At 43.4% G+C, this 24,981-nt stretch overlaps 1 protein-coding gene and 1 pseudogene across 1 annotated transcript in view; both read left to right on the top strand.

Annotated features, from left to right (window-relative positions):
• Positions 1–24,981, top strand: part of FAM20A (FAM20A golgi associated secretory pathway pseudokinase) — a 67,302-nt gene that overhangs the window by 23,216 nt on the left and 19,105 nt on the right. The gene's annotated exons all lie outside the window — the stretch shown is intronic.
• On the top strand, positions 14,635–15,517 carry LOC108523080 (glycerol-3-phosphate acyltransferase 3 pseudogene; annotated as a pseudogene).

The following is a 24,981-nucleotide window of genomic DNA, read 5'->3' as shown; positions in this document are numbered from 1 at the left end:
TGTATTTTTAGTAGACGGGGTTTCACCATGTTCACCGGGATAGTCTCGATGTCTTGACCTCATGATCCGCCTGCCTCAGCCTCCCAAAGTGCTGGGGTTACAGGCGTTAGCCGCCGCGCCCAGCCGAGCCTAGACTTTTTTTTAAAAAAAACCCAGGGAAGGAGTGAGAGAAGCCTGGCTACCTGTCTGAACTTCTGCTTGGTCCTGGATCCTAAACACCCTCTGAGGCAAGGAACACAAAAGCCCAGCTATCTTCTGAGAACAGGGGGGGGTAAAATTCCGAAAGAACAAAAAACACGTTAATATCTCAATAAATTATCCTCCCACATGGGTGGCTGATCGTGCTGAGGAGGCCAACATTTGCAATCATGCTCTCAGTTTCCAAATCAGGTGGAAAAATAATACCACACAAATTAGCACCAGCTCACAGGCCAAGGACTTGAAGGAATTTAATCTGAGTGAGCCACAAGGAAATTTGCTTATGAACCATGAAAATATGTGCCCCAGCCTAACCCCCTATTGTACCCACCTACATGCAGATTCCTCAACATTCAAATCCAGCTCCCTTTCAAATGCCCCTGCCTGTGTGATAGGCAGTAAGGCAGAATTCAGACACTTTTGAAAATAAATATATTCTGGTAAACCTTTGGTTATTAGAGGACCCAGGGTGGATTTTTAAAGCTCCTGCTTTGTCTTGGTATTGCTCAGAGTATTGACTTTACGCCACATTTCTTCTTTTTGCGTTCAGGAAAGTGGTAGAGGAAAGAGAGGACACCTGTCTATCCAGTGTCACTTGCTAATAGTGTGTGTGTTTGTGTGTTTGTGTGTGTGTGTGTGTGTGTGGTATGTGAAACATATATTTATTTATTTTAGGATTACACAGTTGGAAGATTGAAAAGAACCACAATTATGACATTTAAATGAATCAATATTGCATCTTTTGCAACTAACACATGTGTTAGTGTTTTATCAATATGCTTGTTAGGTTGGTAGAAGTCTGACAACTAAATGCTTGCTGACTCAAATTGGTTTTCTTTATTTAAACAATTAAACAACATTTTCAATTTTTTGCTGTGCAGAAGCTACAGAAGGAATGGAGAGGCTCTGAGGAACGCTTTTATGCTGTCTATGGAAAATATTAAATTACACAGAGTCCAAAATCCATCATAGCAATTTTCAGGCCATCATCAGAGGATTAAGTGCTTTATTTGCTCATTATTCTATGGCTCTAGCCCAGGATTTCTAACTCAGCATTACTGACATTTGGGGCCAGATAATTTTATCTTGTGCAGAGCTGTCCCTTGCATTGGAGAATGTTTAGAACAGCCCTCAGCACTCTCCCCACCAACTATGACAACGAAATATGTTTCCAAACATTGCCAAATGTCCCCTGAGGGGTAAAATCTTCCCCAGTGGCTAACCACTGGTCTACAGCAGGGAGGAAACAGTTCTGCATAAAGGGAGATTCTGCAGCTGCAAGGCCGCTGTGCTGTGTGAATCATCACATCACAATTAGGTTGAGGAGCTCCAGAGTCCAGCGTTAATATTTCATGTTTCCCAAAATGTGTCGTGTGCCATACAGAATAGAGAGGAACTGGTGTGTGCTATGTAAGGAAATGGTTAAGAGATGCCCTCTGAGCAGGAGACTTCATGGCAGGGCTTCTGCAAGCCTTGACTTTCTGCACATGGCCACTCCCGCAGAGTGGTTTACAGTTTGCAGTTCTTTCTAAGTTTATTTGTGTGGAGCTAGATGTTTTGGATCTTAGCTCTACAGCCAAAACAAGAATCTGGGAAACTTGGCCCGGATAGAAGACATCTGCTAGTTCCCTGACTCGACTCTGGGGACTCTTAGATGAGGGATCATTCTTTCATTCTTCTCCAGGGAGTCTGAAAGTTGTTGTGAGGGTAGAGAAGCAGATTTTTCACTATAGCCAGAGTCCCAGCTCCTGGAATGTCCCTCCTGGCCTGCCGTAGGCAGCTAGCTCAGTCTGGGGTCATTTTGACTCAGATCTGTTAGGCTATCCAAAATCAACAGGGCTGAGCAAAGTCAACAGGGCAAGTCTAGCCACTTTGATAAAACCATTTGAAACAATCATATTTTGATTCCTAATTTTTTCTCAGATTTCCTCATCAGTTAAGCAGGTTGCTTTGTCCCTAGGTCCCCGACTACATGTAACTAAGATTTTCTGTGATACCCCCTACCAGGTATCTGAAAGATGTCTACAGCGAAGATCTCCCTGCCCAGACTGAGCACCCTCACAGCATTTATGGACTTACAGTTCTTTCTTCCTGGGGAGGAGGCTGGGACAGTCAAAAGGGAGCCTTGGGCTCAGGGCAGCATGAGGAGCCAGGAGGTGCCAAATGGACCATGATGCGGTCAGCATCTAGGGTCATGATGAAGAGCTTGGCCTAGGAAGCCAGTTGGCCAGGTCCAAATCACTGCACTGTGCCTGCCACTCACCAGGCAGGTGACCTTGAGCTAGCTAGCTCAGGTCAGTTTCCTGACTTATGTCAGTTTCCTCATCTGTAAAATGGGCTAAGAATGGACCTGTCTTACGGGGCTGCTGTGAAGAGTCATGAGCCAGCGCATGCGAAGTCCTCATAAAAGGTGCTAGCACAGAGCCAGGGCTCCAGAAATGGTGACAATTATTACGTGTGAGGGTGTGGGGGATCAAAGCAAAGAGTGCTTGAGGCAGGTATGGGGGCAGGGTCTAGAGAGCCAGAAAGGACCATGGCACCACGAATTTGGAGCTGGCGGAGCACTGGGCTTTTGTGCTCTTATGGGAGCTTGTCCCATGGGCTGGCCAGACCTATTTAAAGGGCTCAGCATGCAGCCAAGTTTCAGAATTCGGGATGAGATGAAGAAGCAAGAACCTCTCTCCAGCCTAACACCATCCACTTCCCCGGGGTTAGCTCCTGGGCAAGGGAAAGGCCATTCTTAGGGGGCGCCCTTTGGACCTGGTTCTCAGAAACAGCAGCAATGCCTAAACACCACGCCCTGCCTGGTGGTTTCCATTGATTCCATCAGCTGTAACTGCCAATGGCTGATTGTGTGTGTGTGTATATATATACACACATAGTATAATATATATATTATATATATATGTATATATATACTATATATATAGTGTGTGTGTGTATGTGTGTATATATATGTAAAGTGAAGACAGGGTCTCTCTGTGTTGGCCAGGTTGGTCTTGAACTCTTGGCCTCAAGCCATCCTCCTACCTTGGCCTCTCCAAGTGCTAGGATTACAGGCATGAGCCACCGTGCCTGGCCTGCTTGTGTATATGTAAAAGCCACCAAAACACACAAACTGAGTGGCCGAAAACAACATAAATGTATTCTCTTACATTTCTGGAGGCCAGAAGTCCAAGCTCAAGATGTGTGCAAGACAGTGTTCCCTCCTGAGGCTCCAGGGCAGAATCCATTTCTTATCTCTTTCAGCTTCTGATGACTCCAGAAATTTCTTTTTTAAAAACATATTGATACATAATAATTGTACCTGTTGACTAGTGGCCACTTCATGCCAGTCTCTGCCTCTGTGGTCATATCACCTCATCCTCTTTTCTCTGTCTTCTTCTCTATATACCTGTTTTATAAGGGTTCTTGTAATTACATGTAGGGCCCAGCCAAATAAGCCAGGATCATCTCAAGATTCTTACTTTATTCATATCTGCCAGCCCATCTGGACACATAGGGTATGTACAAGTCCCAGAGATTAAGACACAGATCTCTTGGGGGCATCATTATTCAGCCTACCCCAGGGAGCATCTTAGGGAATGCCAAATAGAGCTCTTGACTTCACCCTTGGTAAGCAGAATTCAGGTAACTGGGAAATTAAGCAGGAGTTGGAAATAATTCTTCACAGTGCTCCTTCCCCTTTGCGAAGGATCAAGTTACCAGTACAGAGTCCCAGAAGTCATAGTAACAATAACTCACATGATGCTATGGTTTGAATGCTTGTCTTCTCCAAAATTCATGTTAAAACTTCATCTCCAATGTGGCAATATTGCGAAGTGGGGTCCTTAAGAGGTGATTGAGTTATGAGGGCTCTACTGTCACAAATGGATTAACTTATTTATGGATCCATGGATTAATAGATTAACAGGTTATCATGGGAGCGGGTCTCGTGATACTATAAGAAGAGGAAAGGAAACCAGAGCTAGTACCCTCAGCCCCCTCCCCATGTGATGCCCGGTACCCCTTCAGAACTCTGCAGAGGATCGCTTAAGCCTAGGAGTTTGAGAACAGCCTGGACAACATAGGGAGACCCTGTCTCTACAAAAATAAAAAAATTAGCCGGGCATGGTGGCACACGCCTGTGGTCCCCATTACTTGGGAGGCTGAGGTGGGAGGATCACTTGGGCCTGGAAGGTTGAGGCTGCAATGAGCCATGGTAACACCACAGCACTCCAGCCTGAGTGACAGAGTGAGACCCTGTCCCCACAAAAAAAAGAACTCTAGAGAGAGTTCCCACCAACAAGAAGGCTCTCATCAGATGTGCCCCTCAACCTTAGACTTCCCGGCCTCTAAAACTGTAAGAAATAAATGTGGCCAGGTGTGGTGGCTCATGCCTATAATCCTAGCACTTTGGGAGGCCAATGCAGGTGGATCACCTGAGGTCAGAAGTTCAACCTTCTGGTCACCCAGCCTGGTCAACATGGTGAAACTCTGTATCTACTAAAAATACCAAAAAAGTTAGCTGGGCTGGGCATCGCGGCTGGCACCTGTACTCCCAGCTACTTGGGAGGCTGAGGCAGGAGAATCACTTCAACCCGGGAAGCAGAGGTTGCAGTGAGCCAAGATCACACCATTGCACTCCAGCTTGGGTGACAAGAGCCAAACTCCCCTGAAAGGAAGAAGAGAAGAAGGGAAGAAAGGAAAAAGGGAAGGAAGGAAGGAAGAAAGGAAGGAAAGAAGGAAGGAAGGGAGGGACGGAGGGAGGGAGGGAGGGAGGAAGGAAGGAAGGAAAGAAAGAAAAAGAAAGGAAGAAAGAAAGAAGGAAGGAAGGAAGGAAGGAAGGAAGGAAGGAGGGAAAGGAGAGAGAAGTGTTATTTCTTATAAATTGCCCAGTTTCAGTTTCAGGTATTTTGTTATAAGCAACAAAAAACCGACTAAGAAACATAAACTTTAACTCATTTAATTCTCACTAAAATTCTATAAGGTGGGTACATTTATTATCCTGACTTTTCACATGAGGTGAGGCACAGAGAGGTTAGATAATTTGCCCTAGGTCACACAGCTGTGAGTGGCAGAGCCAGGACTCAGGATGAGGGATCTGTCTCTCCCACCTTTTCCCCTTTCTAGATTCACAAACCCATCACTAATGGTGACTCTGATTTACAGATACAGCAGCATGGCCACCTATCACCTGCTCCTTAAAATCAAGCTCTGATTCATGAGCTAGCTGAAGCAGATATTCTTTCAGGGCTGGAAGGACAGCCTCCAAAGGGTGGGTGCAGTTCTCTTTGGGGAGGAGAAATAAGAAGCAATTGGGAGCTCACTCCGGGGTCTAGCAGATCACTGCAGCTCCAGCCCGCTCACATTGCCTCAGAGCTTTGGTTGGACTTCCCTTGGCCTCAAGGACACAGAGATAAATGGGTGAGGAGGCAGATGAACAGAAAGGGAAGCAATGAGAAATATGTTTTTTGAGCCCATGAGATGGAGCAGTGGGAAGAAGTCAGTCAACAATTCTTAAAACAAAAAAAATAAAATAAAATAAATTTAAAAAAGAAAAAAGAAACAATTCTTCAGCCTGCTTATGACAACCCATAGAATTCTGATGATGAGTCAGCTCGTTCTGCTGAAGATGCATTTTGGGGAGAGTTGATGGTTCTGCATAATCCTATCATGAACACAGGCAGCCAGCACAAACGCAGTGCTGAGGTTTCAGAAATGAAGCCCATTCCAACAGTGAACACCAAAAAGCCATTTCCAAAAGCCCATGCCCTTCTTGGTCCAATCACTCCTACTCAGTGTTACTGCTCTGATGTTCTCATACTCAGAAACTGGTTAGAAGAATCAAGAAAGTCCACTGGATAAGGACCCAGACTTAATGTCTCTGAAAGTGCTCAACAAATACGTCTGGATTGTGAATTGCACAATTGCCTGTCCGAGGCAGATTTACCATGAAGCTGATGAAGCCTCAGCCCACTTCCCCTCACTTCCCCTGTGGATGCTGAGCACTGTAGAGTTGAGAAGGGAGCCAGGTTACAATCAAATATTTCTACATACAGCTGGGCACTGTGGCTCACACCTGTAATCCCAGTACTTTGGGAGGCCAAGACAAGTGAATGGCTTGAGCCCAGGAGTTCAAGACCAGCCTGGGGAACATGGAGAAACCCTGTCTCTATAAAAAGAAAAAAAAAATACAAAAAATAGCCAGTTGTGGTGGAATGCACCTATAGTCCCAGCTGCATTATATATAATATATGTATATATACACACAGATACATACACACACACACACACATATATATATTTCCACACAAGTTTGATAACTCAGAAAAAAGCCTTTAAGGCACCAGTAATTTGTTGATTCATTTTCATTCTAATAAACAGTTACTCTCATACCTGGTTTTGTATTCATAATTTTGTACTCTTTTTCTTAAAGATGGCCCTCCAGATCATATTAACTTCAGGTCTCACAAAACCTGAATCCTTCCATGTCACAGGAGAAATAGAACAGTATGAAGGAGGATTCTTCCAAACTCATCACAGCCATGGGGGGAAAAAAAAACAACCTTGAGAAAATGTTCTTTCTAGGACCCACGTCAAGGATAAGAACACTGAAAGAGACATATGGATCAAACAGATGCAAGTTTTAATTTAAAAGCCAAGTGCTATAGAAGTTCACTATAATGCTTTTCTAATTGTCTATGTGACAGAGTGCTCTCGAAAATGTTTTAAATGAGTGAGACCAACTTTACGAACTCCATGGATAGGATTCAAGTGCAATTCCTGTGTTCAAGGGATTTTCTTCCCCAAGTTTTGATACTAGTCTTTTGGAGTATGATGGAGCTTTGGCAGCAGGAAACGTGTTCGAGCATCTAATAATCAGTTATTTATAGAATATTTACTGTGTGCATAGCACTTCCGTGTGCTCCTTCAAATACTGAGGAGGATGCAAATGAAATCCAGGACAGATCCTTGCCCTCAGGAAACTTAGAGCTTAACTGAGAAGAAAATATGTGGCTCCAGCCCTTTTGCTGTTGTTCCATTACTCTTTTGATGGTATAGCACAATGAGCAGTAATTCCGTTTCCAACAAAGAGATTTTTCCTGAGTGCCTGACAGCCCCATTCTCATTTTCCTCTCACTGTTTGGGATCCTAGGCCCCGATGACCAGGGCTTCATAAACCTCTGCAGGTCAACCATCCTAACCCAGGTGATGGGACTGGGGGGACCCCATCATACCTCTCCGTCTGACACGGGAATGTTGCTCAGGAATGAACAGCTCCAGGAAATGTGCAGGGGTTCAAATAATTAGAAAATACTTAATGGATTATCACCAAATTCCTCCCCAGGAGACCTCAGTATGAGCTCTCAAAACAGAAAGAGTGCCATTTCTCATAAAAGCTTAGTAACCAGTGAATTTAGCAAAATATAAATTCTGTGGCATGCAATTTAAATAGCTATACTTGAGAAGACTTGGCATCACTGCTTTTGGAGGAAAATTTGTGGCCAGATGCCAAAGGGAGACTAGTTATTTCAGCAGAAAGGACAGCAGTTATTTCTCATTATCATTTCAGTTCATCCTAACTCAGGAAAGCCCCAGGAAATTTAAGAGATGACAGAGTTGGAAAGAAGGAAGAATGGGAGGTAGGATTTCTGGAAATTTTAACATTATAGCAAACATATCATATCCAGAGAGCATGCAGATCAACTTCTCTTATACTGGGCTTGAGTAAGCTTGTGGTTCCCATTAGCTGTCTTTCCAGAAAAATACAGAAGGTAGTTCTCCTAAAGCTATCATCCACTAGGTGTGAGATAAGGAGCACATTAATTCATCCAACAAATATTTATTGAGCATCTGTTGACCAGGTGTGGTGGCTGACGCCTGTAATCCCAACACTTTGGGAGGCTGAGACGGGCAGATTACTTGAGGTCAGGAGTTCAAGACCAGCCTGACAAACGTGGTGAAACCCTGTCTCTACTAAAAATACAAAAATTAGCCAGGTGTGGTGGCAGACGCCTGTAATCCCAGCTACCTGGGAGACTGAGGCAGGAGAATCGCTTGAACCTGGGAGGTGGGGGTTGCAGTGAGCTGAAACCACACCACTACACTCCAGCCTGGGCAACAAAGCAAGACTCAGTCTCAATATGTATATATATATATATTTATTGAGCATCCATTATGTGCTCAGGATGCTAAGGATTGAAGGGTTAAGCAGAAACAGAAATAGACTCTACCTTTGTGGTGTCTGGGGTGGATGAACACAAGCAAATGTGAAACTGTAAGGGCAGCATGAATAAAGGAGAAAGATACTGTGCAATGAAACACAGAAACAGAGACGTGGGACCTGTCTGGAGGCCAATGCAGACTTCCAAGGAATGAAGGCGTGAGCTGGTAGACAAATGAGAAGGGTGTAAGGAGGCAAAGATGAGGAAAGTGTGCCCCACGCCAAGGAAATAGCTATTCCAAGCACCCATGTTGGATAGATCATTGCCTTTGTAGCTGGGGTAGAAGAACATGAACCTAGACCACTGAGTCCAATAGAACTTTTCAAAATGATGAAAATGTTTTATCATCTGTGCTGTGCAAAAGGGTAGCCACTAGTTACATGTGGCTACTTAGCAATTAAAATGTGGTGGGTGTGGCTAGTGCAACTTTAATTTTTATTAGTTTAAATGTAATTAGTCATATGTTCCTCGTAGCTGTTGCATATTGGCCAGTGCAGGCCTAAGGAAGCTTGTTTTTATTTAACATCAATAAAGAGACATTGAGTGCTTCTGAGCAGGAGGCTAAAAGATTAGATTTGCATTTTGAAAAAGCAATCGTTCTGGTTACAGTTAAGAGTGCTGATCAAAGAGAGTCCCAATGGAACTTCCAGTTAGAAGACTTATTGGAAAAGTCCAGGTGACAGGCTAGAGTGATGGTGGTAGAGATGAGGGGTAGAGAGATTCAAGAGCTATTAAAGGAGATAACACTGATAAACTGTTTCTACACAGTTTGGTGATGCAGGGGACATTTTGGGAAGGGAGAGAGAAATTTCAAGGATAACTCCTGGAATTCTGACTCAGCTGCAGGTAGCTTCTGTATGCTTTGTGGCTAGTGGCTAAGACACTGAACTCACCCTTAGAAAGATCTAGAAGTGCCTGGGAGTTTTATTCTGGTAGAAACTCCCCACCCCTGCTCCCACCCCTACCCAAAAGATTTCCATGTCAAATCCCTGGAATCTTTGAATGTTACCTTATATGGAAAAAGGGCCTTTGCACATATGATTCAGTTAAGAATCTTGAGATGAAGAGATAATCCTGGATTATCTGGTTAGGTCCTCAATGCTTGCACAAGAATCCTTATAGGAGAGGAAAGAATAAACAGAAGAGGAAGAAACAAGGTCACCACAGAGGCAGAGATTAGCATGACGCAGCCACAAGCCAAGGGATGTCTGGAACCACCATAAGCTAAGAGAAACAAGGAATGGATTCTCCCCTAGAGAGTGAAACTCCCCTAGAGTCTTCAGAAAGCATAAAGTCCTGAAAATACCTTGATTGTGGACTTCTGGCCTCCAGAAGTATAACACAGTAAGTTTCTTTTATTTTATTTATTTATTTATTTTTAGAGATGGAGTCTCACTCTGTCACCCAGGCTGGAGTGCAGTGGCACAATCTCCGCTCACTGCAAGCTCCACCTCCCGGGTTCACGTCATTCTCCTGCCTCAGCCTTCCGAGCAGCTGGGACTACAGACACCAGTCACCACACCCAGCTGATTTTTGTATTTTTAGTAAAGACAGGGTTTCACCGAGTTAGCCAGGATGGTCTCGATCTCCCGACCTTGTGATCCACCCACCTCAGCCTCCCAAAGTGCTGGGATTACAGGCATAAGCCACCACGTCTGGCCATTTCTCTTATTTTAAATGATTGAGTTTGTGGTCATGTGTTATGGCAGCCTCCGTAAACTCAGACACTCCCCCTGTTCTCTCTTTCCCCAAGAGCAGTCATAGCCAATGACTGATTGACCAGAGTAAGAGTATGTATTAGTCCATTTTTGCACTGCTATAAAGAAATACCCAAGACTGAGTAATGTGTAAGAAAAGAGGTTTAACTGACTCACAGTTCCGCATGCCTGGGGAGCCTCAGGAAACTTACAATCATGGCGGGAGGTGAAGGAGAAGCAGGTACCTTCTTCGCAAGGTGGCAGGAGGGAGTGAGCGCAAGAACAAGGCAGTGCCACACTGAAACCATCAGCTGTCTTGAGAACTCACTCACTATCATGAGAACAACATGGGAGAAGCCACCCCCGTGATCCAGTCACCTTGACCTGGTCCCTTCGTTGACACATGGGGATTGCAATTCGAGATGAGACTTGGGTGGGGACGCAGAGCCAAACCATATCAGAGTACAAAGGCTCAGCTCCTTTGCTTCAATGCAGGACAAACTTTCAGGTATAACAAGCCTAATAGCTCCCCAAAGGATCAGACCAAGACCAGGACTTCTTTGTCTGGCTTCTTCCTCCCCCATCCTCACTTTCTTACTAGTTTCTCCAGGGAGCACCTTCATAATAAATCACCTGCTCCTAAACCAAAAGCCCATGGCCAGCTTCAGGGAGAACCTGACCTATGACAGGTGGCCTTCACTGGGCAGAACAGAAGCCACACCTGAGGCCCAGGCTTAGAGAGATAATCAAGAGTTTAGTTTTAAACATGTTGAATGTGGATGCTTTTAAGGCAGGGGTTGGCAAACTGTGGCCTGTAGAGGAAATCTGGCCCATGACCACTTGATTTTGTAAAAACAAACAAAAAAAGCAGCATTAGAACATAGCTTTGCCTGTTCATTTACAGATTGCCTAAGGCTCCTTTCATGCAATAACAGCAAGGTTTGGACAGTTGAGACAGAGACCATATGGTCCACGGAGGCTAAAATATTTGCTATCTTGTCCTTTACAGATATGAGCAGCGGAATTTATGAGTCTACAGCTGAAAGAGCTGGAAGAAAACATTTATGAGTCCTTTGCACACAAGTGATCATTGAAGCTGGGGGGTGGATGCAATCACATCCAAAGCAAAGCTAGAGGGAGAAAGAAAAAGAGCCAGAACAGAAGCTTTCAGAATTGTAGTATTTAATGATGGACCAAGGTAGACTGAAAAGGAGACACAGACTAAGTGGCCAAAGATGCAGAAGTAAATCAAAGGAAGTTCCTTAAAATTTGAAACATCAGAAAAACATCTTTCATGTTGACCATTTATTATGTCTGAAGACAATGAAAGCTTTTATTTTCTCCTGGAAAGTCAGAATTTAAAACTACCCATCAAAAGAAATGTATTTTCTCCAGGGCAATCAAAATGATTTTGAATAAAATTTTTATGGAGTTAGTTTGTTCCAATGCAACTAAAAACATAGAGAGATATATTGTATACCTATGCAAACCCTTAGCTCTGAACTATCCAGTGATGTTCAAACTCATAGAGAAGTGTCTAATCCTGACTAACCCTTTTGCTATTTTCCTTCTTTGACCCTGCTGTACCAGTGCCTCACTCCTGGGGAATTCCTTTATTTAGAAAGTTTTCTTTGTACACAACTTGGAGCGAAATACTCTGAAAAAGACCATATTTGTCTTGGATTATAAACCATCAAACCCCTAAAATATTTCATAACCCACTAATACCAAAAATATACTCAGGCCATAGTAGCTGCATATGTCAGTACTAGTGGAGAGCTTCCAACTTCTTTCCATAATAAACTTTAAGTACCTTCTGTGCACAAGGTGCTGTGCTAAGTTTTGGAAGGGGCACAAAGTTGAGTAAGACATTGCCTCTGCCCGCCCTCAGTTAGAAGAAATGAGAAATGTGCCCAAATCACTATTACTCAAAATATGGTAAGAACAATAAAAGAAATTGGAGTTTTATGAAAATTTGGGGGAGTGAGAAAGAAAGCTCACATCTAGTTGGTTGTAGGACTGGAAAAGGTTCAAGGAGGAAGTTCCATGGGAGTTTGGCTGGGAGGAATTTCTGGAGATGAAAATGTAGAAGAAGGCATTCCAAGGTGATGGAACAGCATGAGGTGGGAGGAAAGTACAGGAACACTAAACATAGAACTTAGGTAGGAGGGCAACGGGTGGGGAGGAAGATTTAAAAAACTAAAACATTTGGGGAAATGCTAAAGTAGGAATTTGGATGAGAGTTCATGGACAGCGAGGACCTATTGAAGGATTACGTAGGAGGGAAATAAGTGCTTGGAACTGGCCCTGGACAGTGAATTTGGCAGTGAAGGAGGCCTGGAGCGGAGAAGGGAAGAAGACTGAGGTCGTGAATATCAGTAAAGAGACTATTCCAGGATCCAGATAAGAGGGTTAAGGCACAGGCAACAGAAAAAAAGGCGGGGGGAGGAAATTAAGAGGTAATGGATGGCCAGGCATGGTGGGTCATGCCTGTAATCCCAGCACTTTGGGAGGCAGATCAGTTGAGGTCCGGAGTTCAAAACCAGACTGGCCAACAAGGTGAAACGCCATCTCTACTAAAAATAACAAAAGTTAGCAGTGCGTGCTGGCACGCACCTGTAATCCTAGCTACTTGGGAGGCTAATGCAGGAGAATTGCTTGAACCCAGGAAGCGGAGGTTGCAGTGAACCAAGATCGGGCCACTGCACTCCAGCCTGGGCGACAGAGCAAGACTCCGTCTCAAAAAAAAAAAAAGGTAATGGAGGTTAAACTCCAGGATTTAGAAATGATTGAGAAAAGGCAGGAACCAAAGATGTCTGTGCTCTGTAGCTGGGAGAACTTAGAACTTAGCTCTATAGTTTTGGAGGGGAATAAACGGGGGTCTCGACTTCCCCTTCTGCTACTGCCCCACTTCTCCACTGTAACACCCATTGGAGAGGATTGCTGTGTCTATATTTGCATGGTGAGGTATCAAAATTAGTCCAAAGGGGTTTGACGTCAACCCACAAAGAACTGTTAAATAAAACAGCCATAAATCTGTGCTCTAAAACTAAGTTGGAGGTGGGAGTCCAATCCTATTCCTTCTATTTCCTCAATACAAGGAAACTGATGCACTGGGGAAGATTTTCAAACCTGAAGCCCTGTGGTTAGTGACGAGGAGCATGGGGAGCCGCCCAGTCTTCTGAGAACCTTCCAAATCCTCCCTGAGCCCTCTGAGTCACAGCCATCTCCCCTCCCTGCCTGGAGCACTCGCAGCACCCCAGTGACTCTGCCCTCAAGGTCCCAGAAGAAAACAGGGTACAGATTGGCAACGTCCTCATGCCTTCAGCTCCCATATCCCAGGAAGCAAATGTAACTCCAGGCTCCCACTTAAGCCACCTAAGCTCCATTTCCAGGCTTCCTGCCTTCCCCCATGCCTGCAGACACCCACCTCCTAAGGCCCAAGCCCTGACCTGCCTTGGTTTTCCCTCTAATGCCTTGATAACCTGCCTATTGCTTACTCTGCACACCAAGAGACCACAGAAAAGCTACAGCAGGATTCCAAGGTCCCTCGGATGATCTGCAGTCTCACATGCCAAGGCATGCAAATGGTGGTGGTGTTTAATGCAAGTATGACATAGATGCCATTCCCTTGCTTATGGGATGTTCCAAGGGATTTTGCGGTGGCTTGCAAAGCTGGTTGTTTCTGGTTACCCAGTAGAACAGTGTTTCTGAAAAAAATCATCATCCACCTGGTCTCTCATCTTTATAAGTGGTAAAAATCATAATTAAAAATAGCCACCATTCTTGGATGCCTACTCTGTGGTTGAATATTACTGCACTTAATTCTGATGGTATACAAGGAGGTAGTATCAGCATTCCCCGTTTCCTACAATGGGTAAACTGAAACTCAGAGGGCTTAAACTACTTTTTAAGCCTGTACCTTATCTTCAGTCTTCTCATTTGCAAATTGTGAATAAGAATATGTATTTCATTGGGGGCTGCAGGATTACATGAGACATTGTGTTCATAGCAATGACACTAGCACTGATTTTTGATGCTCCACTGGTGAGGGGCAGAACCAGGTCCTTGTGACACAGACTCTGCATCCATTTCTGTTATTGCACTACTGATTAGTTCTTGTTCGAATCGCTGTGCATTCGGTGACCCTCTCACCTCATTACAATAGGGGTCGAACTGTGTCATTGTCATCATTGTCACCAACCAGTGACACCAAAACAGAGCCCTCTGTTTGGCCTTTGTGCTGTTTATCCTTTATTTGGGAGAGTCAAAGAAAGGTTAATGCTAGAGATGGAGACATTTGAGATGGTCCTTGAAGGACTTCTGTAGGTGAAGATTGATACTGAAATGGACTGAAATCTTGGAAGCATCCTAAGAAAAAGAGTTAGGGAGATTTAGAGAGGTTAAAAAAAAACAACAACGGTAACTCTAAGTTAGTCTGGTGATGAAACAAGGGTACTGCGTGATAATGAAGGTTATTGAGAAAGATGCCTATCATGTTGACTCACCTATAAGATCATCTTAGGAAAATGGTTTTGTTTAAGAAAAAAAAAAGTCAGAGGTAAGTGCTCTCGACGCTCTGCTCCTGGAACTCCCACAGGACTGCCTGGGGACAGGGACTGCTGTGGCGCTCGGTCCTCCACTGCGGACCTCTCCTGAGTGGGTGCGCTGAGTCATGGAGGGCGCAGAGCTGGCTGGGAAGATCCTCTCCGCCTGGCTGACGCTGGTTCTCGGCTTCATCCTTCTGCGTTCGGTCTGCGGAGTGTCTCTGGGCATCTCCGAGATCTACATGAAGATCCTGGTGAAAACTTTAGAGTGGGCCACAATACGAATTGAAAAAGAAACCCCAAAGGAGTCAATTCTTAAAAACTCTGCTTCTGTTGGTATTATCCAAAGAGATAAGTCACCCATGGAAAAAGGGCTCTCTGGTCTACGAGGAAGGGACTTTGAGCTGTCTGACGTGTTTTATTTCTCCAAGAAGGGATTGGAAGCCATTGTGGAAGATGAAGTGACCCAGAGGTTTTCCTCAGAGGAGCTAGTGTCATGGACTCTCCTCACAAGAACCAATGCAAATTTCCAGTACATCAGTCTGCGGCTCACTATGGTGTGGGTGCTGGGCGTCATAGTGTGCTATTGTGTCCTACTGCCTCTGAGGGTTACCTTGGCTTTCATTGGGATCAGTTTGCTGGTTATAGGAACTACACTGGTTGGGCAGCTACCAGACAGCAGCTTCAAAAACTGACTGAGTGAACTGGTCCATCTAACTTGCTGCCGGATCTATCCGCGATCCCTCTCTGGTACCATTCATTATCATAACAAGCAGTACAGACCCCAGAAGGGAGGCATTTGTGTTGCCAACCATACTTCCCTAATTGATATTTTACTCTTGACAACAGATGGATGTTATGCTATGGTTGGCCAGGTTCTTGGTAGCTTGATGAGAATTATTCAGAGAGTTATGGTCAAGGCTTGTCCTCATGTCTGGTTTGAATGCTCAGAAATGAAGGATTGACACCTGGTCACTAAGAGACTAAAAGAACATATTGCTGATAAGAAGAAATGACCCATATTAATTTTTCCTGAAGGAACTTGTATCAACAATACTTTGGTCATGATGTTTAAAAAGGGGAGCTTTGAAATTGGAGGAACCATACATCCAGTTGCAATTAAGTATAACCCTCAGTTTGGTGATGCATTTTGGAACAGCAGTAAGTACAACATGGTGAGCTACCTGCTTTGAATGATGACCAGCTGGGCCATCGTCGGTGACATGTGGTAGATGCCCCCCATAACCAGAAAGGAAGGAGAAGATACAGTCCAGTTTGCTAACAGGGTTAAGTCTGCTATTGCTATACAAGGAGGCCTGACTGAACTTCCCTGGGATGGAGGACTAAAGAGAGCAAAGGTGAAGGACACCTTCAAGGAGGGGCAGCAGAAAAATTACAGCAAGATGATTGTGGGCAATGGATCTCCCAGCTAAGAAGACACATGACAGCCTTTAGATCTAGAACTGGCCCTTAGAAATGGAATGGCTTTATTTTTTGTTTTGTTTTATTGTTTTATTTTTATCATTGTTAATTTTTTCTACAGAATGATTGTCTCTACCTCTTTATGCCAGAGGCAGAACCTACAGGTGCCCTTTTTGGCTTTTGTTGTTGTAGTAACATTAGCCCCGTGGATTGTAAGGTGGTTTAACTGAGTTAAAACAGATCCTGCTTTTGTAAAATGATGGCGTCACTGTTGACTGAATGAAATATTTGTGTAGAAAAAAGTGCTTGTAAAGTGTGTTTGGAACTCATTGATAGGGTAACTCTCCAAAAATGCCCAAACTCTCTTTCTATAATTAGCCTTGCCACTTTCTTCAGTCACATAAATGGTGAGATTACACATCAGTACAAGAAGACCGTTATGGTTATGGTCTACTGCAAGGTTGAAAGGAAAAATGGAGGATTGTATTTAGGAAAAGGGACAACTTTGTGGCCACCTGCTGTGAAAGTCAAAAGGAAATGTAAATTAGTGTTATTAGTGTGTTGGAAGAGAAATACTATTCAGTAAGCTTCGCCAAAGAAAAGTGAGTCAAAGTTAATGTGTGCGTGTGCATTTATATGTAGGCAGCTCATAGACCACATTTTAGCCAGCAATTGATAACAAAGAGCTTAGTTTTCCTTGTTTGAATGCTATAGATCTATACCTAGTACCCCTCCCATCTACTGATTTGTTTGTTTTTATAACCAAATACATTTTCAGATAGAAGGAGCCTTAAAATAAATCACATTGAGTAACTTCAGTATGAATGAATGAGAGTGTGTAGAGCTACCCCTCACCCTCTACCCATTTGTGGTTTATTCCCGAATTTTCTCAGTCTCTTAAACAGAAAAAATGACTGATACAATTACCTTTTGGAAACTGAGCCTTAATTTTTTTTAGAGGAGGAAATAAGTTTTCCCCAACTCACACATCATAAGCAATGTTTGACAGCAATATAATGCCGTTGTAAACTCCTGAGAGTATTGTATCTGTTCTGGTAACCACGTACAGAATGTGAAACTGTCTTATGAATTCTATATTCATATAACTGTCTTATAAATATAACTGTCTTATAAATATAATTCTATATTCATATAACTGTCTTATAAATTCTATATTTCTAAAAAAAAAGAAAAGTCCCTAATAACTGTGGACGTAGGGAACAAATTTCAGAGTCTTGCGTGGACATCATGGGGCAGATGAGCTTCTGTCCTTCCAGGGTATGGGCTGTGAAAAGTGGAAGCTGACACCATCTCCCAGAGCCAGTGCAAGTATGTGGCACATCAGGAGGGGGTTTGCATCTTTCTTTTCTTTTTTTTTGGAAACGGAGTCTCACTCTTGTCACCTCGGCTGGAGTGCAGTGTCACAATCTCAGCTCACTACAACCTCCACCTTCCGAGTTCAAGCAATTCTCCTGCCTCAGCCTCCCAAGTAGCTGGGATTACAGGCACTTGCCACCATAGCCGGCTAATTTTTTATTTTTAGTAGAGACGGGATTTCACCATGTTGGCTAGGCTGGTCTTGAACTCCTGACCTCAGGTGATCTTCCCGCCTCAGCCTCCCAAAGTGCTGGGATTCCAGGCATGAGCCACCATACCCCGCAGTTTGCATCTTTCAAAGGGCAGCTTAAAAACTTGATCCTAACCAGCTGGAGGAAAGGGATCCATTCCGTTCAGATAACTAAGTCCAAGTATGATGGCTGCATCCAGGTACTCAGACGAGACCTTTGAGCGACCTCTTGCCCTCTGTTGCTTACTTCACTGTTCAGTTTTCCTCAGTGGTGGCAATACCAGGCAGGCTTTCTGGTCACTGGCAGCTCTTCATGTACGGTCTTCTCATAGCTGAGAATCCCAGAAAAGGAGAACAGCTCTTCTCTGCCATCCTTTGAAAAATCTTTAAGAATCCTCAGATTGATAAAGCTTGGGTCATTTGCATATGCTCGAATTAACCACAGGGACTCAAGGAGATGGGGCATTGTGATCTGAAATTGTGGGTCACAGATCACGCAAGTACAAGAGGAAATTTTTTTTTTCTTTTCTTTTCTTTTGCCAGATCTTGGAAAATGCAATTCAAATGAGAAGATGTAATGCTTTGAAAAAAAAAAAAAAAAAAAAGGTGGGGGGATGGAAAAGGGTGCTAGATGGGGAGACACATGAGGAATGAGAAAGAGGTATGCAAAAACAACTTTCAGTGTCATTTGTTTAATTGCACAATTACAGAAATATATGAAGTAAAAATGAAGCTACTCATGCATACCCCCAAGGGGCACCATCATTGAGTTTGGTATGTGTTCTTTTCATGCACACTAAATGTGTCTATGTCTATATAAGCACCTGTATATGATATTTTAGCAAAAGAAAAGACCCACTCTGCAACTGTTCTGAAATTAGACATCTTTCTACGTCACTACATATAGAGATATCTCTTAAATACCCCTGTCCTAGATATTTCTCTTTTCTCCAGATTTTACATTTACAAACAATGGTGAACATCTTTGAACATATTTTCTTGCAGAGTTGTGCAAATCATTCTACAGGATAAGTTGCAGAAGTGAAATTGTTAAGTCAAAGGGTACACTCATTACACGTTTTGAAATGTACTGGGGGCCGGGTGCAGTGGCTCACGCCTGTAATCCCAACACTTTGAGAGGCCAGTGGATCATGTGAGGTCAGAGGTTCAAGACCATCCTGGCCAACATGGTGAAACCCTGTCTCTACTAAAAAAACAAAAATTAGCCAGGCATGGTGGCACGCACCTGTAATCCCAGCTACTCAGGAGGCTGAGGCAGGAGAATTGCTTGAATCCAGGAGGCAGAGGTTGCACTGAGCCAAGATCATGCCACTGAACTCCAGCCTGGGCAACAGAGGGAGACTCCATAAAAGAAAAGAAAAGAAAAAAGAAAAAAAGAAATGTACTGGGAAATTACCCTCTAGAATGACGTGCCAACTACACTCTCGTCAATAATTCAAGAAGGCATTATAATAACGCTACTTGATAAGCCTGTTTAAAACTTTTTAAGGTTTCCATTTTGAAAGGGTTTTTATAATTGTGAAATTCATGTGGATAAGTATACAAGTTGGACTATATAGGAAAACTGTTTAAAAAAAAAAAAAAAGAGCAATCAAAAAGACTAGCCCCACCAGCTGTTAAAGTGTTTTATCAAGTTAAAAAAGTTCAACAGCATTGCCTTGGAATATGGCCAGACAGAACATGAAACAGAATGGAGCTTCCAGAAATAGACCCAAATACGAATGGAAATGCTTTGTCTGATAAAAACGACGTTTCAAATCAGTGAAATTAAAAAATAAATTTGTTTAGTAAATGATTGTTAGAGAACTAGCTAGTCACCTGGGAGGGCGGAAAAAGTTGAACCCATACCTAACACGTTTTATCTAAATAAATTCTAGACCTCTCAGATATTTAAATGGAAAAAAATGATTATGTTTTTGAAATAAAAGTAAATGTTAGTAAAGTAAGGGAAAGCCGGCTGGAGACATACAGACCTGGTCAACAATTTGCCCCTGCCCTTGATTTTCATCAAATGCTAGATCTGAAGCAGCTTTGACATTTGTCACTTTGGATAATTATACCAACAGTACAGATTGCTCCTTTGTCTTGGAGGGGGTGGGATGGACTGATGGCGGCTGGACTCCTGAGCCTGCTGCTGACCTTTAGGGGAGGAATAAGTTTCAGTCCCCTTCCCCCACCCCAAGCTGGAAGGCTGGCTGAGGGCTTGCTGTCTTGGGAGAGAAGTCCCAGCCATCTTTCTACTGCTCTTGGAGACCAAAGCCTTAAAATAATAAGGTATTCTAGCTGGGTGCAGCAGCTCATGCCTACAATCCCAGCACTCTGGGGGGCCAAAATAGGAGCATCACTTGAGCCTAGGAGATCGAGATCAGCCTGGGCAACATATGGAGACCTGTCTCTACAAAAAATTTAAAAAATTAGCCAGGCATAATGGCACATGCCTGTAGTCCCAGCTACTCGGGAGACTGAGGTGGGAGGATTGCTTAAGCCCAGGAGGTTAAGGCTACAGTGAACTGTGGCAGTGCCACTGTACTCCAGCCTGGGCAACAGAGCAAGACCTTGTCTCAATAATAATAACAATAATAATAATAATAATAATAATAACAACAATAATGTGTTCCTTTGCTTTGCCTTGTCTCCTCCATTCATATACATCCCCAGAGTAATATGTGTGCAGGGGGATTTAATATTGCCTCACATTGACCAGCTCACTTCTTCATTTGCATTAACAGCACAGGGCAGAGAACACAAACTGGATGTCAATTGTTGTTGTCCTTGTTGTTGTTGTTGTTGTTTGGCCCACACAGGATATTTTTTAATTTGAGTCAACACTTTTTTTTTTTGGACTTGTATTTTAGAATCAGGGGTTCACGTGCAGGCCTGCTGCAAAGGTATGCCATGGGATGCCAAGGTGTACGAATGAATCTGTCACCAAGGTAGCGAGCTTAGCACCCGATAGGCAGTTTTTCTCAATCCACCCCCCTTTCCCTTCCCCCTCTAATAATCCCCAGTGTCTGATGCTCCCGTTTATGTCCATGTGTACCCAGTAGTTAGCTCCCACTTGTGAGTGAGAACATGCAACATTTGGTTTTCTGTTTCTGCGTTAGTTCACTTAGGAGAATGGTTTCCAACTGCATCCGTGTTGCTGCAAAGGACATGGTTTCATGCTTTTTTTATGGTTGCATAAAATGGTGTATATGTCCCACATTTTCTTTATCCAATCCATCATGGATGGGCACCTAGGTGGATTCCACGCCTTTGCTATTGTGAATAGCACTGTGATGAAAATACAGGTGCGTGTGTCTTTTTGGTAGAACGGTTTATTTTCCTTCGGGTATATGCCAGTAGTGGGATTGCTGGCTCAAATGGTAGCTCAACTCTTCATTCTTGAGTCAACACTTGGAAGGAGAATCCAAATCCTGATCAAAGTCTGGATTCTAGCTTCTCTTGAACACTAGAATAAATGATTTCCCTGGAAATTATAAGTTTCATATGAACAGAAACATTGTAGATGTGTACACAGCCCTAGCTCCAAAATATAAATCAGTATCTAGTACCTCAACAAATAGTTGATGAATGAGTGAATGGATGAATAAACAATGTCAGAACAACTCTACAATCAGCTGAAACTTAGTAGCGGCTGTTCCCCTTTACATGGAGAGTGTGCTCTCTAGTTTGCCACACTCCCTACCCCTCCTGCCTGCATTCTTCACTCATGCTGTCTGCCTGTTTCTGCAGGTATTCTACAGGTATTTAAGTCTGTGGACCCTCTTGCCATGATAGTTCTGCAGCCTGTACCTGTTTTGTTAAGTGACCCTGGGGAACTCAGAAATGTAAGTCCCATCTGAAAGCTGATTAACCACTTTAATGACAAAATAAAAATCTAAAACTTACATGAGGGGCAGTGGCTCACATGTATAATCTCAAGAATTTAGGAGACTGATGTGGGAGAATTGCTTGAGGCCAGGGGTTCAAGACCAGCCTGGGAAACAAAACAAGACTCTATCTCTGGGGAAAAAAAAAAAAATTAATTAGCTGGGATTTGTAGGGCATGCCTGTAGTCCTAACTGCTTGGGAGGCTGAGGCAGGAGGATTGTTCAAGGCCGGGAATTCGAGTTCAAGGCCAGGAATTCGAGACTGCAGTGAGATGTGACTGTGCCACTGCACTTCAGCCTAGATGACAGAGCAAGACCCTCATCTCTAAAAACAAACAAACAAACAAGAACACTTATATGAATAGTTTCCTAGAGCTAATAAAAAATATTACTTAGGGTTATTTTTAAAAGAAATAAAAGCATATGCTTAAAATAAGAGCATTTAGCTTTTGAGCCTCTCTGTGAACAAAATATGCATTTGTTTTTTAGTTCTGAGTACAAATTACCACAAACTTAGACACTTAGAGCAACACCCCATTTGCCCTATAGGTCAGAAGTCTGGGATAATGTTTCAGGCCATTTTTGTGTTGCTATAAAGAAATATCTGGCCAGGCATGGTGGCTCACGCCTGTAATCCCAGCACTTTGGGTGGCCAAGGCAGGCAGATCACCTGAGGTCAGGAGTTTGAGACAACCCTGGTCAAGATGGTAAAACCCCATCTCTACCAAAAATACAAAATTAGCCAGGCATGGTGGCATGCACCTGTAATCCCAGCTACTCAGGAGGCTGAGGCAGGAGAATCGCTTGAACCCGGGAGGTGGAGGTAGCAGTGAGCCAGTGAGCCAGGATCGTGTCATTGCACTCCAGCCTCAGCAACAAGAGCAAAACTTCGAAGAAAGATGAAAGAAGGAAGGAAGGAAGGAAGGAAGGAAGGAAGGAAGGAAGGAAGGAAGGAAGGGGAAGAAAGAGAGAAAGAGAGAGAGAGAGAGAAAGAAAGAGAAAGAAAGAAAGAAAGAAGAGAGAAAGAAAGAAAGAAAGAAAGAAAGAAAAAAGAAAGAAAGAAAGAAAGAAAGAAAGAAAAGAAAAGAAAGAGAGAGAGAAGGAAAGAAAGAAAGAAAGAAAGAGAAAGAAAGAGAGAAGGAAAGAAAGAAAAGAAAGAAAGAAAAGAAAGAAAGAAAAAGAAAGAAAGAAAGAAAGAGAAAGAAAGAAAGAAAGAAAGAAAGAAAGAAAGAAAGAAAGAAAGAAAGAAAGAGAAAGAGAGAGAGAGAGAGACAGACCTGAAACTGGGTAATTTATTTAAAAAAAAAAAAAAGATTTAATTAGATCATGGTTCTACAGGCTGTACAGGAAGCATGCTGCTCTGGTGAGGGCCTCAGAAAACTTACTCATGGCAGAAGGTGATACAGAACATGCACACCACATGGCAAGAGCAGGAGTACAAGAGAGTGAGTGGGGAGGCGCTATATGCCTTTAAACACCCAGATCTCACATGAACTCTGGGCAAGACTTCACTCATCACCAAGGAGATGGTGCTAAGCCATTCATGAGGGACCCACTCCTATGTTACAGTTAGCTCCCACCAGGCTCTGCCTTCAACACTGGTGACTACATTTCAACATGAGATTTGGAGGGGACAAACATCCACAACATATCAGATGGTATGACTCATTTTCTGCTAGGATCTCACAAGACTAAAATCAAGGCGTTGGTTGGCTACATTCTCATCAGCAGCTCAGGGGTCCTCCTTCAAGCTCATTCTCGTTGTTGGTAGAATTCAGTTCCTTGCCCCCATCTCCTTGCTGGTTTCAGTCGGGAAGCATTCTCAGCTCTTCATGGCAGCTCTCTGGTCCTTCCACTTGACCTTCTCCATCTTCAAAGCCAACAATAGTATGTCAAATCTTTCTGATGCTCTGGATCTTTTGGACTTCTGATAACAGCCAGAAAAAAAACTTTACTTTCAAGGGCTCATGCGATTCAATCAGGCCCACCTTGACAACCTCCCTAAATTCTACTCTGCTGTGAACATGGCATAATCATGGAGTGAGAGCTCTTCATAGTCACAGGTTCTGGAAATGAGGGCATGGAATCTTAGAAGCCAATTTTAGAATCCTGCTTACCATAAAATCATATTTTCTTAGAGATATGTGACATGATTTCCCAAAGATTTTCAGTGTTGGGTTACATTCATACAAGGAAAACGCCATGAATGGGGGTGGTAATTACCGTATTCTCCTCTGCACTGAGCAGTCATGTCTGGGGATATATTACACTTCATTCTGGGTGTCAGAAATAGGAGAGAAATGGTGAAGCAAAACCGCCTTAGTTTGTTTGGGGTGTCATAACCAATACTATAAACTAGGTGACTTGTAAACAACAGAAATGTATTTCTCACAGTTCTGGAGGCTGAGAAGTCCAACACCAGGGTGCTGGCAGATTCCGATTCTTCTAGTGAGGCCTCTCTTGCTGGTACACAGATACGGTCTTCTTGCTATAACCTAACATGGTAGAAGGGGTGAGGGATTTCTCTGGGGTCTCTCTTATGAGGACATTAATCCCATTCATGAGGGTTACCCCCTCCCCAGAGGCCCCACCTCCAATACTATCACCTTGGAGGTTAAAATTTCAACATATAAATCTGAAGGAAACATAAACATTCAGTCCATTACAATCACTAAGATCACAAATGGATTCAAACCCCTATGGTATATTTTATTTCCTTCCCCATAATACATCTATTTTTATTTTGATAGAAAAGTAACTTTTTCTATTTTTAAGTCAGAGTCTCGCTCTGTCATCCAGGCTGGAGTGCAGTGGTGCGATCACAGCTTGCTGCAACCTCTGCCTCCTGGGTTCAAGTGATTCTCCTGCCTCAGCCTCTCAAGTAGCTGGGATTACAGGTACGCACCACCACGCCTGGCTAATTTTTGTATTTTTAGTAGAGACAGGGCTTTATCATTGTTGTCCAGGCTGGTCTCAAACTCCTGGCCTCAGGTGATCTGCCTCAGCCTCCCAATGTGGTAATTTTTACAACTCTCCACCAATGAGAAAATTGAACACTCCCAGATCTGCCATGTTTGTTTTGTTTTTCACCCTGCCCCAGACCTGAGTGGTATACTATCACAGTTTGAGAAATAGGGATATATAGGAACTGCAAAACCCTGCTCCTATGATCCCACCTACCTCTCCCAATCAGCTTTTCCCAGCCAGATGACCTCGTACTGATTTGCCTTCCCTTCCAATCCGGAGGCCTCCATCTTCTCATTCAACAGTGCATTTATTCAACCTGCCTCTCTCATCCCCAGATACACCTGTTTCTTGCCTACCTCTCATAGTGCTCATGTCGTCCTTAATGCAGGAGTACCCTCCCTGTCCCCTTCAAGCCAAACACCCCCTGTTCTTTAGGATCCAGCTGAGGTCTGCCTTCTTCACTGAGCCAAACACCCCTGTTCT

This window comes from Rhinopithecus bieti, unplaced genomic scaffold (genome assembly GCF_001698545.2).
Source record: "Rhinopithecus bieti isolate Rb0 unplaced genomic scaffold, ASM169854v2 scaffold_2349, whole genome shotgun sequence".
Lineage (NCBI taxonomy): Eukaryota > Metazoa > Chordata > Mammalia > Primates > Cercopithecidae > Rhinopithecus > Rhinopithecus bieti.
This window is presented reverse-complemented; position numbering and strand designations above follow the sequence as displayed.